Source organism: Scylla paramamosain, chromosome 12, assembly GCF_035594125.1.
Source record: "Scylla paramamosain isolate STU-SP2022 chromosome 12, ASM3559412v1, whole genome shotgun sequence".
Lineage (NCBI taxonomy): Eukaryota > Metazoa > Arthropoda > Malacostraca > Decapoda > Portunidae > Scylla > Scylla paramamosain.
In genome coordinates, this window is record NC_087162.1 from 15,852,301 (window position 1) to 15,867,280 (window position 14,980).

General features: G+C 41.9%; 2 long non-coding RNA genes across 2 annotated transcripts; both read right to left on the bottom strand.

Moving 5' to 3' along the window:
- Window positions 1-4,343: 4,343 nt before the first annotated feature.
- On the bottom strand, window positions 4,344-5,022 carry LOC135105431 (uncharacterized). Its single transcript, XR_010270836.1, has 2 exons — window positions 4,888-5,022; window positions 4,344-4,784 (listed from the first exon to the last, which is right to left on the bottom strand). It is a non-coding gene; the product is annotated as an uncharacterized LOC135105431 (long non-coding RNA).
- Window positions 5,023-13,127: 8,105 nt separating this feature from the next.
- On the bottom strand, window positions 13,128-13,806 carry LOC135105432 (uncharacterized). Its single transcript, XR_010270837.1, has 2 exons — window positions 13,672-13,806; window positions 13,128-13,568 (listed from the first exon to the last, which is right to left on the bottom strand). It is a non-coding gene; the product is annotated as an uncharacterized LOC135105432 (long non-coding RNA).
- Window positions 13,807-14,980: the final 1,174 nt, after the last annotated feature.

Consider the following 14,980-nt stretch of genomic DNA (forward strand, 5'->3'; position numbering starts at 1 on the left):
TTTTTTTTCACTCATAATTTCTGTATTTTTTTTATTACTAACAATAAGTAGAAATCAAAACAGGGTCATCAGTAAAGAGTGAGAGACCTGAGGTAAATAAACAAGTATTCGTAATAGAAGCATTTGAATAAACCAGTGTGTAGACTTCTCATGTTATTGTGTCACTCCTCACTGTGCCTGTCTCGCTCCTCTCCCCACTTAGGCAACAGATAGCGGTGAGTAAATGAAAAAACGAATTTTGTTTTGGAAATAATTCAGCAGCTCAGCTCATTTTTATTGATGAATATATCTTTTTATTATCCTGTCGTATTCAGGGGAATTTTCTCTATAGGTATGGGCTCTGAAAATGACGAACATACAACATAGTTAATGGCAAAAACTTTTTGAAGCTTTACCTCAGATGTACTGATTACCATTTTATGTTTCTTGTTTGTGTGCTCGTTCGGTCTTTCGTTTGTTTGCATGTTAGTTCCTTCCTTCCTTCCTTCCTTCCTTCCTTCCTTCCTTCCTTCCTTCCTTCCTTCCTTCCTTCCTTCCTTCCTTCCTTCCTTCCTTCCTTCCTCCCTCCCTCCCTCCCTCCCTCCCTCCCTCCCTCCCTCCCTCTCTTTCTCTCTCTCTCTCTCTCTCTCTCTCTCTCTCTCTCTCTCTCTCTCTCTCTCTCTCTCTCTCTCTCTCTCTCTCTCTCTCTCTCTCTCTCTCTCTCTCTCTCTCTCTCTCTCTCTGTTTTCAAAAATACACGTCACAAAGTTGGGAGAGCCTGTTCTTAAGAATAATGTAAACTCTTCTGACCGTTTTTGTACGTACGTAGAGGAGTGAAAATTGAACGTATAATATCATGTTGTTGTTGTTTTTTGTTGTTGTTGTTGTTGTAGGGATATTCTGGGTCTTCCCATTTCTATTTATTTATATATATTTTTTTTTTATTTAATATACCCCATAAATCTGAGTAAAAACAGTATCTCCTCATTATTCAAGTGTAGCGGGAAGTGTTTTAATTTTTCGACCGTGTGGTACTTTAATTGTATATGAAGTGCGGTAAATAATTCTTAATATACTTCATGTCGGTATCTGCCTGCATCTGCATACCAGCGTGAGATCTCCCTAATTAAACTTGCCTTTTCTTTGATCTGGAGGAAATACGGTGGCAGTGTTGCTCTAACCCAACCGCGATGTGTATGATCAGGTTGTGTATCCTAACTCGGGGAGAAATGTCATTATATATGTATGTATGTATGTATGTATGTATGTATGTATGTATGTTTTTTAATGCGCACCCGGAGATCGGACTCAGGACTCTCCACTTGCTGGGGAGCTGTGGTACCCATGACGCCGGTACGGTCAGGAAAGTGGGAAAAAAGATCTCGTAACTTTTACATCAGTTGTATTGCTTATCATTTCCTTTATTTTTTCACACACACACACACACACACACACACACACACACACACACACACACGCACACACACACACACACACACACACACACACACACACACACACACACACACACACACACACACACACACGTATATATAGCAATGGTATCACATCTCTAAACACCTCTCACATCTCTAAAGCCGAACTCTTCGCTCAAACCTTTGCTAAAAACTCGACTTTGGACGATTCAGGGCTTGTTCCTCCCTCTCCTCCACCCTCTGACTACTTCATGCCACCTATCAAAATTCTTCGCAATGATGTTTTCCATGCCCTCGCTGGCCTAAACCCTCGGAAGGCTTATGTACCTGATGGGGTGCCTCCTATTGTTTTCCGAAACTGTGCCTCCGTGTTTGAACCTTCCCTAGTCAAACTCTTTCAACTCTGTCTGTCAACATCTACCTTTCCTTCTTGCTGGAAATTTGCCTACGTTCAGCCTGTTCCTAAAAAGGGTGACCGTTTTAATTCCTCAAACTACCATCCTATTGCTTTAATTTCCTGCCTCTCTAAAGTTTTTGAATCTATCCTCAACAGGAAGATTCTTAAACATCTCTCATTTCACAGCCTTCTATCTATTGCCAGTATGGATTCCATCAATGCCGCTCTATTGTTGATCTTCTATCTTTCAATATTGAGTCTTGGTCATCCTATTCTAAAGATTTTGGTGAAACTTTTGCTGTTGCCTTGGACATATCTAAAGCTTTTGATAGAGTCTGGCACAAAGCCTTGATTTCCAATTAAACTATCCTCCTTCGGCCTCTATCCTTCTCTCTGTAACTTCATCTCAAGTTTCCTTTCTGACCGTTGTATTGCTGCAGTGGTAGACGTTCACTGCTCTTCTAAATCTATTAACAGCGGTGTTCCTCAGGGTTTTGTCCTGTCACCTACTCTCTTCTTATTATTTATCAATGACCTTCTAAAGCAAACTTCTTGTCCTGTCCACTCCTACGCTGATGATACCACCCTGCACTTTTCCACGTCTTTTCATAGACGTCCAATCCTTCAGGAGGAAAACATTTCACGCTGGGAAGCCACAGAACGCCTGATTTCTGATCTTTCTAAAATTTCTGATTGGGGCAGAAAACTTGGTATTATTCAATGCCTCAAAAACTCAATTCCTCCATCTATTAACTCGTCACAACCTTCCAGACAACTATCCCCTCTTCTTCAGTGATACTCAACTGTCCCCCTCTTCTACACTGAACATCCTCGGTCTGTCTTTTACTTATAATCTAAACTGGAAACTTCACATCTTATCTCTAGCTAAAAGAGCTTCTATGAAGTTAGGTGTTCTGAGACGTCTCCGTCAGTTTTTCTCCCCCCCCCTCCCAACTGCTAACTCTGTACAAAGGCCTTATCCGCCCATGTATGGAGTATGCTTCATATGTCTGGGGGGTTCCACTCATACAGCTCTTTTAGACAGGATGGAATCAAAAGCTTTTCGTCTCATCAACTCCTCTCAACTGACTGTCTTCAGCCTCTTTCTCATCGCCGCAGTGTTGCGATGGAAATATAATGCAGCTGGGTTTGGCATCCAAAACAAGTTGTGTCTGCAGAGTTGGGTGTGTCAACTAGAAGGCATGTTCCTTGAGAGACAAGACACAACGTCAGCATAGTGGGAAGTGTTGGCTAACCATCCTGGCACTCAGTGCCGGCTAGTCACTCCACGCTAATCCTCGTAGATTCCCAACATGCTAAGCTTCCCAGGTGTGGGACCGGCCAGACTCAAAATGAGGTCAGGTCAAGCGCCTGGGAGCTGGGGAACCCACAAGGCAGCGCCAGTCTCGCGAGGATTAGCGAGGAGTGACTAGCCGGCTGGTCAATCACCACACAATAAAGTAAACGAGCTGGGATAAGTGGAGAACAGACTCAGCCCAGATACGAGAACGTAGAGGACAAGGTTGTCTCTGTACATATCTCTGTACAAGCTGTAGTTATATATATATATATATAAAGAAGAAAGCCTCGAAGACTGTTCCTCCCCAAATCCCCACAAGGCCCAAATATTCGTCTAACAGGCAGGAAACTTGCTGCGTTGTCTTTCTGAAGTCCAAAGGTTACTGTGGTTTGGAGAGCCGTCCCTTATTGTCCCTCCCTTGACTGCCACTGTAAGAAACAGGTGTAAATCCATCAGTGTTATTTGCTTGACCTCCATTATGTAAGCTGTTGTCAGGTACCTACTGCCGGTCAATACTTATAATTCTATCTCAGTAGTTGCGTATTCGTGGCACAGGGCTGGATGCGTGAGTCTGTACCGGTACTCGTGAATCTCCTAAGTGTGCACGTGAACCTCCTAAGCTCTTTTTAGATACCTATCATGTGAGGACCAATCAGTAATTGTAATTCTCGCTCAGTCAATGCGCATTCGTGGCGTAGTGGTCGATGTGTGAATCTACGCGAATACTCGTGAACCTCGCACGTGGAAGAGGCCGCTGCCCAATGCCTGCCTCTTCTGCTCTTATTTCTCAAAGCTGGGGTTTCACGAGGACTAATTTTAAAGATCACAATGATGATTAACTTGATTCTCATGATGTTTTCTTATGCACTGATGGTGCAAAGTCTATTTTAAAATATTAGGAGCATGGAAACAGCTTTGAACTCATCTTTACTAAAGCCTGTTAAAAGTTGTCGAGATGATGATGGCAAAACCTTAAGGAACACGAACCATGATCTCGTTGTTGTTCTCTATTTTTCTTATACCTTTTATTAGTCATTATAATTTTCTTAGGCGTTGCTTTCGACCTTGTATCCTTGCATCTCTGAAGTAGGAGTCTGTGTTTCCAGCCAAAACTGTGACTTTCGTTCCCTTCAGACTGCTGTGGTGTTGTGATAAATTCAGATACAAGTGCGTAGGTTTCATGATTTACTGTTAGGGAAGCTTGGATGGAGAGTATACTGAAGCACAAAAATGATTTAGTTTATTTATTTATTTATTTATTTATTTATTTATTTATTATTTTTTTTTGTGGTTCATAGAATCATATTTAAGAGGAATGGTGGAGGCGGTGAAGATGCCTGAAGTTTTGTGGTGTAGGAGAGTCCTTAATAATTCAATGCTTGCTTATTCCGGTGTCCTGGTCTGTCTCGTGTGGTCTTCAGTGGTAGGTAGTGTAGTGGACGTGGCTGTGTGGGCGGCGGTAAGGGGGCTAGTGGTAACGGCTGCCGTATCGATGTCCATGGCTACCGTATCGGCCGCCATATCGCCTGCCGTGATTAGGGAAGGCCTCTGGGTCAGGGAACGCCTCTGGGTTTGGGAGGGCCTCAGGGTCTGGATCAGGGAGGGGTTCTGGCATGGCCTGTACTACCACCAGCGCCGTCAGAGCCACGGCCACCATCAACAAGAGGGTCAGCTGCGGGAGAGGCGTTATGAGTACTGTGGGTAGCACTTGTCTGCAAGAGAGAGTACATGACAGATGATGGCGCAGGTTGGGTGCTGGACAGAAGACAACTTACTGCTCGCATGGCGTCCAGTGAGGGAATGAGGCAAGGCTGAGCTGTGGTGGAGCAGGTGTGTTTGGTGAGCTGCGAGGCGCCGTCCTGCTTTTATACCTGGACATGCACAAGGCTTGTTCACCTGACGGAGCTTCCAGGCCGGTAATTCCCGTCGCTGACCTTGTGTAAGTCTGTTTTTTTTTTTTCTTGGTTTTTCCCTTTTATTTTATTTTATTTTTATTTTTTTGTGATTAATACAAAGCATCTCCCAAGCTCAGCGAAGAAAACTTGTTGCCGCCTAAAGCGGAACGTGTTTAAATCTAAAAATGTTTTTTCCCTCTGTATTGAAAAGATTTTCCTTATTTGTATGTGTGTGTGTGTGTGTGTGTGTGTGTGTGTGTGTGTGTGTGTGTGTGTGTGGGTGGGTGTGTTCGTGTTTGTCTAATATATATATATATATATATATATATATATATATATATATATATATATATATATATATATATATATATATATATAGACACACACACACACACACACACACACACACACACACACACACACACACACACACACACGCAAAAAGAATAAAATGAAATAAAACTTTTCAATACAGGGGAAACAAAAAATTGTTACATTCAAACCCGTTCCACTTTGGGCGGCGTGGCAACAAGTCTTCCTCACTGAGCCTTGGGAGATGCTTTGTATTAATCACAAAAGAATAAATAATAAGGAAGAGCCAAGAAACAAAACATATATGTAATAAGAAATTAAGTTTCAGTACCTGCTTGGCACTTTTATGTATTTTTTATGATCGCTAGCATTCACTAAATGTTTGAGTCTTGTCTCCATGGACATCATCGTCACGTTAATTTTTGTCGTATGTAAGTTCCTTTTCATTTATTAATTTATTTTTTGCTATGTTTGTGTTCCATCATATTTCTGTGACACTGGACAGGCCGGTGATGAAGCAGGTCCTTTCCGCCGGGCTGGCTTTATTTTGCTGCTCGTCCATGATATGTTGAGGTGTCACTGTGACAGTCTTTTTAGTACATTGCTCTGTGTCTTTAAGTCAGCGATCCATTTTTCGTATTTCGCGGGCATCATCAATCCTCTCGTAATTTAGAGTTTACGTTCTTTTTCTGAAAACTTTCTACAAATTAATGATCGTCTTGAAGGCTACCCGTTACTTACACAACAGTTCCTCTGCACTTTCTGTCGAACTTAGATAAACATGGCTTCGACACAAAGGTAAGCAGTGTCCTGTCCGCACTTTTCTTTTCAATCGTAAACGAACCAGATTAGCTAAAAAAACGCATTGATGCCTTCATGGTCGACTCGTCGGGAAGCAGGAACCTTACTTTACGATGCAGAGACAAGCGGGCCTCACATGCTGTCAGTCACGAATTTTTTTGAGACACGTCCGCCAAGCATGATTCATTGCATCCACAGCGTGTGACAGGGAACTGAAGTTTGGCTTGGAAACAAAGTATTCTAAAATGTAAATATCAATTTAATCATGAAAGACTGTCGGCTGTTGTGAAACCACGAAACATGTAACATGTACAAATAGTTTATAAAATGAATTATCATTTTTTCTTAATGAACTTGTTTCCACGTGCTACAATGAGTGAGTGTTCTTCATATATATGCTGCGATGACAGAATCCTTGTATCGTTGGGAACACTCGTTGTTTCCGTTCAGGCAGTGGCCAGGGTTTGTAGGTTTCATGTAGACGTCGGTGTTGAAAGTCTCTTGTTCTTGTCTCATCAGCATGTCCAGGAATGGTATTGCTAAAGAAATAGAACGCTCTAAACAAGTGCTACTAAATAACGGCTCCAACAAAAGAGACATAAACAATCAAATAAAGAGAATTATCGACCGCTGGCACCGGGAAGTAGAAGGAACTACGAGGAAGAAAGAAGCCATCGACATATTCTGCAGTGCACAGTACACCACCACCTACAAAGAAGAAGAAAGAATTATGAAGCAAATATTGGAGAAGAACATTATATCAACTGAAAAACGCCTGAACTTGGTCATTTACTGTTAAAACAAGAAAACAAGCCATCTGCGCCACAGAAACAGGCTCAACAAGGTGAAAGGACAACTTTAGCAATCATATGTCGTCAATAGGTTCACTTGTAAACAAGGGAACTGTGAAGCCCTTCCTTCCACCTATGTCGGCATGACTATAGTGAAGCTGTCCAGACGCCTCACCTAGGTGGCCCACAAAAGGTACTTAAGCTTTCCATCACCAGAATCTCATGCACTTTATATTTCTGCCTGGAACCATGCCAAGTCTGTCCTCCAACTAGCCAAAAACTCCTTCATTAACAGAAAATGTCAAAACCTTTCAAGATCTAACTCCCCTCGTGATTTCTGGCATCTAGCCAAATATATTTCCAATAACTTTGCTTCTTCTTCTTTCCCTCCTTTATTTCAACCAGATGGCACCACTGCTATCACATCTATTTCTAAAGCTGAACTCTTCGCTCAAACCTTTGCTAAAAACTCTACCTTGGACGATTCTGGGCTTGTTCCTCCCTCTCCTCCACCCTCTGACTACTTCATGCCACCTATTAAAATTCTTCGCAGTGATGTTTTCCATGCCTTCGCTGGCCTAAACCCTCGGAAGGCTTATGGATCTGATGGGGTCCCTCCTATTGTTCTCCGAAACAGCTCACGTCAGGGGCTCCGAAGAAACATCTGGAAGAAGAACACAAGTCACGCCTAACAAGAAAAATAATAGAAAAAAAAACACACAAATCACCACGGTCTGCCCCGACGATATCCTAGAAGCGTTGTCCATCAAGGAAAATGAACCGACCCGTAACATCCAATCAGGAGCCTTGAAAGCCTTGCAAAGCATGAGAATAGCGGCTCTGCAGAATAACCAGTCACAAGTCACGACGCCGCGAGCGGGAGGCAATGGAAGGCCATATATATATATATATATATATATATATATATATATATATATATATATATATATATATATATATATATATATATATATATATATATATATATATATATATATATATATATATATATATATATATATATATATATATATATATATATATATATATATATATATATATATATATATTGGAGAAATCGTCACATATATTACTTAACTAAACTATGATATTAGATAGTACTGTAAGGAAATGGGCATCCACAGAGCAAGTGTGGACGCGTCCGTGCTAAGAAAATAAGTCGTTAAAGAAAACTATTCTGCATTCACCATGACAAAGTGTTGCTTCCTTCCGTCGCTGCCTCTCATTCCTGCCCGCTCACCTCTTGTAGATCTGCCTTCTGCCTTTTTTTTTTTTTTTTCACTCATAATTTCTGTATTTTTTTTATTACTAACAATAAGTAGAAATCAAAACAGGGTCATCAGTAAAGAGTGAGAGACCTGAGGTAAATAAACAAGTATTCGTAATAGAAGCATTTGAATAAACCAGTGTGTAGACTTCTCATGTTATTGTGTCACTCCTCACTGTGCCTGTCTCGCTCCTCTCCCCACTTAGGCAACAGATAGCGGTGAGTAAATGAAAAAACGAATTTTGTTTTGGAAATAATTCAGCAGCTCAGCTCATTTTTATTGATGAATATATCTTTTTATTATCCTGTCGTATTCAGGGGAATTTTCTCTATAGGTATGGGCTCTGAAAATGACGAACATACAACATAGTTAATGGCAAAAACTTTTTGAAGCCTTACCTCAGATGTACTGATTACCATTTTATGTTTCTTGTTTGTGTGCTCGTTCGGTCTTTCGTTTGTTTGCTTGTTAGTTCCTTCCTTCCTTCCTTCCTTCCTTCCTTCCTTCCTTCCTTCCTTCCTTCCTTCCTTCCTTCCTTCCTTCCTTCCTCCCTCCCTCCCTCCCTCCCTCCCTCCCTCCCTCTCTTTCTCTCTCTCTCTCTCTCTCTCTCTCTCTCTCTCTCTCTCTCTCTCTCTCTCTCTCTCTCTCTCTCTCTCTCTCTCTCTCTCTCTCTCTCTCTCTCTCTCTCTCTCTCTCTCTCTCTCTCTCTCTCTCTCTCTCTCTCTGTTTTCAAAAATACACGTCACAAAGTTGGGAGAGCCTGTTCTTAAGAATAATGTAAACTCTTCTGACCGTTTTTGTACGTACGTAGAGGAGTGAAAATTGAACGTATAATATCATGTTGTTGTTGTTTTTTGTTGTTGTTGTTGTTGTAGGGATATTCTGGGTCTTCCCATTTCTATTTATTTATATATATATTTTTTTTATTTAATATACCCCATAAATCTGAGTAAAAACAGTATCTCCTCATTATTCAAGTGTAGCGGGAAGTGTTTTAATTTTTCGACCGTGTGGTACTTTAATTGTATATGAAGTGCGGTAAATAATTCTTAATATACTTCATGTCGGTATCTGCCTGCATCTGCATACCAGCGTGAGATCTCCCTAATTAAACTTGCCTTTTCTTTGATCTGGAGGAAATACGGTGGCAGTGTTGCTCTAACCCAACCGCGATGTGTATGATCAGGTTGTGTATCCTAACTCGGGGAGAAATGTCATTATATATGTATGTATGTATGTATGTATGTATGTATGTATGTATGTATGTTTTTTAATGCGCACCCGGAGATCGGACTCAGGACTCTCCACTTGCTGGGGAGCTGTGGTACCCATGACGCCGGTACGGTCAGGAAAGTGGGAAAAAAGATCTCGTAACTTTTACATCAGTTGTATTGCTTATCATTTCCTTTATTTTTTCACACACACACACACACACACACACACACACACACACACACACACACGTACACTGCAGTACAGCGGAGGTGCATTGTAGCAAAGTTAGTGATGTTCTTAGCGTGGTGAAGTGCCTACTGATGGTTGTGCTTCCGTCTAAACCCTTGATATTGCTTCGTGCCGTCCTTTACTTGTTCCTTCACCGCCACTATAATACGCAGGTTTAGGTCATCACTAAGCTGCAGCATTACTGGTGTTTCTTTGTGTAACTTCTTTTGAATTACAAGTCGGCATTCAAAGAGAAATCAATCACGTCCTGGGCAGAGCATCTTTGTGGAATCGTGGCTGATGCGTGAATTTGTGAGCGTGTTTTCCTTGGGCGTCGGTTCGAGTCCTTGATGGGGAAGCGGTCTGGCAGCCGAGTATATACCGTTGTCGTCCAGGAGATAAATAAAGGTTTGAGAGAAGACAGGGCGGGTACATTAAAGTAATTAAAATGCAACAGCTGGGCTTGTATGATGGAGATAATTCTAATCTCATGCTGACGGACGTGGAAGGCTGGGTAAGAAGAACGGAATTACGTAGTTTATTTTTCCTTTTTTTTCCTCTTCACACACACACACACACACACACACACACACACACACACACACACACACAGAGAGAGAGAGAGAGAGAGAGAGAGAGAGAGAGAGAGAGAGAGAGAGAGAGAGAGAGAGAGAGAGAGAGAGAGAGAGAAATACCATGCGTCCTAATACTTTTGAGTCCTCCCTGTGGCCCCTGTGGTGGTGTGGGAGGGGTTGCCTGGCTGCACGCTATGTGGCTTGGCTGGAAGAAAACTGGCACCGTGTGGATCACAAAGGGCGACCAAGGCCTGTATTCTGAAACGCTCTGCTCTCTCATCACAACTAATTACAAAGGTCACAAAGATGATTAGCTTGGTTTTCAAGAGTGTTTCTCCTGTTAATGTAGAAATCTTTTTGATGTCATTAGAACCATAAAAATACTTAAAAACCTGTGTCACTTCACCTAGAGCCGTTTGTATGTAATGGTGCGGCGCAGAAGTGTTTCAGTATATGGTCATAAGAGAGGCGGAGGGAGGTAGCTGGTAATTCCCAGATCTGTACCTTTATTATCGTAATAATCTATCCTCAACAGGAAGATTCTTAAACATCTCTCATTTCACAGCCTTCTATCTATTGCCAGTATGGATTCCATCAATGCCGCTCTATTGTTGATCTTCTATCTTTCAATATTGAGTCTTGGTCATCCTATTCTAAAGATTTTGGTGAAACTTTTGCTGTTGCCTTGGACATATCTAAAGCTTTTGATAGAGTCTGGCACAAAGCCTTGATTTCCAATTAAACTATCCTCCTTCGGCCTCTATCCTTCTCTCTGTAACTTCATCTCAAGTTTCCTTTCTGACCGTTGTATTGCTGCAGTGGTAGACGTTCACTGCTCTTCTAAATCTATTAACAGCGGTGTTCCTCAGGGTTTTGTCCTGTCACCTACTCTCTTCTTATTATTTATCAATGACCTTCTAAAGCAAACTTCTTGTCCTGTCCACTCCTACGCTGATGATACCACCCTGCACTTTTCCACGTCTTTTCATAGACGTCCAATCCTTCAGGAGGAAAACATTTCACGCTGGGAAGCCACAGAACGCCTGATTTCTGATCTTTCTAAAATTTCTGATTGGGGCAGAAAACTTGGTATTATTCAATGCCTCAAAAACTCAATTCCTCCATCTATTAACTCGTCACAACCTTCCAGACAACTATCCCCTCTTCTTCAGTGATACTCAACTGTCCCCCTCTTCTACACTGAACATCCTCGGTCTGTCTTTTACTTATAATCTAAACTGGAAACTTCACATCTTATCTCTAGCTAAAAGAGCTTCTATGAAGTTAGGTGTTCTGAGACGTCTCCGTCAGTTTTTCTCCCCCCCCCCTCCCAACTGCTAACTCTGTACAAAGGCCTTATCCGCCCATGTATGGAGTATGCTTCATATGTCTGGGGGGTTCCACTCATACAGCTCTTTTAGACAGGATGGAATCAAAAGCTTTTCGTCTCATCAACTCCTCTCAACTGACTGTCTTCAGCCTCTTTCTCATCGCCGCAGTGTTGCGATGGAAATATAATGCAGCTGGGTTTGGCATCCAAAACAAGTTGTGTCTGCAGAGTTGGGTGTGTCAACTAGAAGGCATGTTCCTTGAGAGACAAGACACAACGTCAGCATAGTGGGAAGTGTTGGCTAACCATCCTGGCACTCAGTGCCGGCTAGTCACTCCACGCTAATCCTCGTAGATTCCCAACATGCTAAGCTTCCCAGGTGTGGGACCGGCCAGACTCAAAATGAGGTCAGGTCAAGCGCCTGGGAGCTGGGGAACCCACAAGGCAGCGCCAGTCTCGCGAGGATTAGCGAGGAGTGACTAGCCGGCTGGCCAATCACTACACAATAAAGTAAACGAGCTGGGATAAGTGGAGAACAGACTCAGCCCAGATACGAGAACGTAGAGGACAAGGTTGTCTCTGTACATATCTCTGTACAAGCTGTAGTTATATATATATATATAAAGAAGAAAGCCTCGAAGACTGTTCCTCCCCAAATCCCCACAAGGCCCAAATATTCGTCTAACAGGCAGGAAACTTGCTGCGTTGTCTTTCTGAAGTCCAAAGGTTACTGTGGTTTGGAGAGCCGTCCCTTATTGTCCCTCCCTTGACTGCCACTGTAAGAAACAGGTGTAAATCCATCAGTGTTATTTGCTTGACCTCCATTATGTAAGCTGTTGTCAGGTACCTACTGCCGGTCAATACTTGTAATTCTATCTCAGTAGTTGCGTATTCGTGGCACAGGGCTGGATGCGTGAGTCTGTACCGGTACTCGTGAATCTCCTAAGTGTGCACGTGAACCTCCTAAGCTCTTTTTAGATACCTATCATGTGAGGACCAATCAGTAATTGTAATTCTCGCTCAGTCAATGCGCATTCGTGGCGTAGTGGTCGATGTGTGAATCTACGCGAATACTCGTGAACCTCGCACGTGGAAGAGGCCGCTGCCCAATGCCTGCCTCTTCTGCTCTTATTTCTCAAAGCTGGGGTTTCACGAGGACTAATTTTAAAGATCACAATGATGATTAACTTGATTCTCATGATGTTTTCTTATGCACTGATGGTGCAAAGTCTATTTTAAAATATTAGGAGCATGGAAACAGCTTTGAACTCATCTTTACTAAAGCCTGTTAAAAGTTGTCGAGATGATGATGGCAAAACCTTAAGGAACACGAACCATGATCTCGTTGTTGTTCTCTATTTTTCTTATACCTTTTATTAGTCATTATAATTTTCTTAGGCGTTGCTTTCGACCTTGCATCCTTGCATCTCTGAAGTAGGAGTCTGTGTTTCCAGCCAAAACTGTGACTTTCGTTCCCTTCAGACTGCTGTGGTGTTGTGATAAATTCAGATACAAGTGCGTAGGTTTCATGATTTACTGTTAGGGAAGCTTGGATGGAGAGTATACTGAAGCACAAAAATGATTTAGTTTATTTATTTATTTATTTATTTATTTATTTATTTATTATTTTTTTTTGTGGTTCATAGAATCATATTTAAGAGGAATGGTGGAGGCGGTGAAGATGCCTGAAGTTTTGTGGTGTAGGAGAGTCCTTAATAATTCAATGCTTGCTTATTCCGGTGTCCTGGTCTGTCTCGTGTGGTCTTCAGTGGTAGGTAGTGTAGTGGACGTGGCTGTGTGGGCGGCGGTAAGGGGGCTAGTGGTAACGGCTGCCGTATCGATGTCCATGGCTACCGTATCGGCCGCCATATCGCCTGCCGTGATTAGGGAAGGCCTCTGGGTCAGGGAACGCCTCTGGGTTTGGGAGGGCCTCAGGGTCTGGATCAGGGAGGGGTTCTGGCATGGCCTGTACTACCACCAGCGCCGTCAGAGCCACGGCCACCATCAACAAGAGGGTCAGCTGCGGGAGAGGCGTTATGAGTACTGTGGGTAGCACTTGTCTGCAAGAGAGAGTACATGACAGATGATGGCGCAGGTTGGGTGCTGGACAGAAGACAACTTACTGCTCGCATGGCGTCCAGTGAGGGAATGAGGCAAGGCTGAGCTGTGGTGGAGCAGGTGTGTTTGGTGAGCTGCGAGGCGCCGTCCTGCTTTTATACCTGGACATGCACAAGGCTTGTTCACCTGACGGAGCTTCCAGGCCGGTAATTCCCGTCGCTGACCTTGTGTAAGTCTGTTTTTTTTTTTTTCTTGGTTTTTCCCTTTTATTTTATTTTATTTTTATTTTTTTGTGATTAATACAAAGCATCTCCCAAGCTCAGCGAAGAAAACTTGTTGCCGCCTAAAGCGGAACGTGTTTAAATCTAAAAATGTTTTTTCCCTCTGTATTGAAAAGATTTTCCTTATTTGTGTGTGTGTGTGTGTGTGTGTGTGTGTGTGTGTGTGTGTGTGTGTGTGTGTGTGTGTGTGTGTGTGTGTGTGTGGGTGGGTGTGTTCGTGTTTGTCTAATATATATATATATATATATATATATATATATATATATATATATATATATATATATATATATATATATATATATATATATATATATATATATATATATATATATATATATATATATATATATATATATATATAGACACACACACACACACACACACACACACACACACACACACACACACACACACGCAAAAAGAATAAAATGAAATAAAACTTTTCAATACAGGGGAAACAAAAAATTGTTACATTCAAACCCGTTCCACTTTGGGCGGCGTGGCAACAAGTCTTCCTCACTGAGCCTTGGGAGATGCTTTGTATTAATCACAAAAGAATAAATAATAAGGAAGAGCCAAGAAACAAAACATATATGTAATAAGAAATTAAGTTTCAGTACCTGCTTGGCACTTTTATGTATTTTTTATGATCGCTAGCATTCACTAAATGTTTGAGTCTTGTCTCCATGGACATCATCGTCACGTTAATTTTTGTCGTATGTAAGTTCCTTTTCATTTATTAATTTATTTTTTGCTATGTTTGTGTTCCATCATATTTCTGTGACACTGGACAGGCCGGTGATGAAGCAGGTCCTTTCCGCCGGGCTGGCTTTATTTTGCTGCTCGTCCATGATATGTTGAGGTGTCACTGTGACAGTCTTTTTAGTACATTGCTCTGTGTCTTTAAGTCAGCGATCCATTTTTCGTATTTCGCGGGCATCATCAATCCTCTCGTAATTTAGAGTTTACGTTCTTTTTCTGAAAACTTTCTACAAATTAATGATCGTCTTGAAGGCTACCCGTTACTTACACAACAGTTCCTCTGCACTTTCTGTCGAACTTAGATAAACATGGCTTCGACACAAAGGTAAGC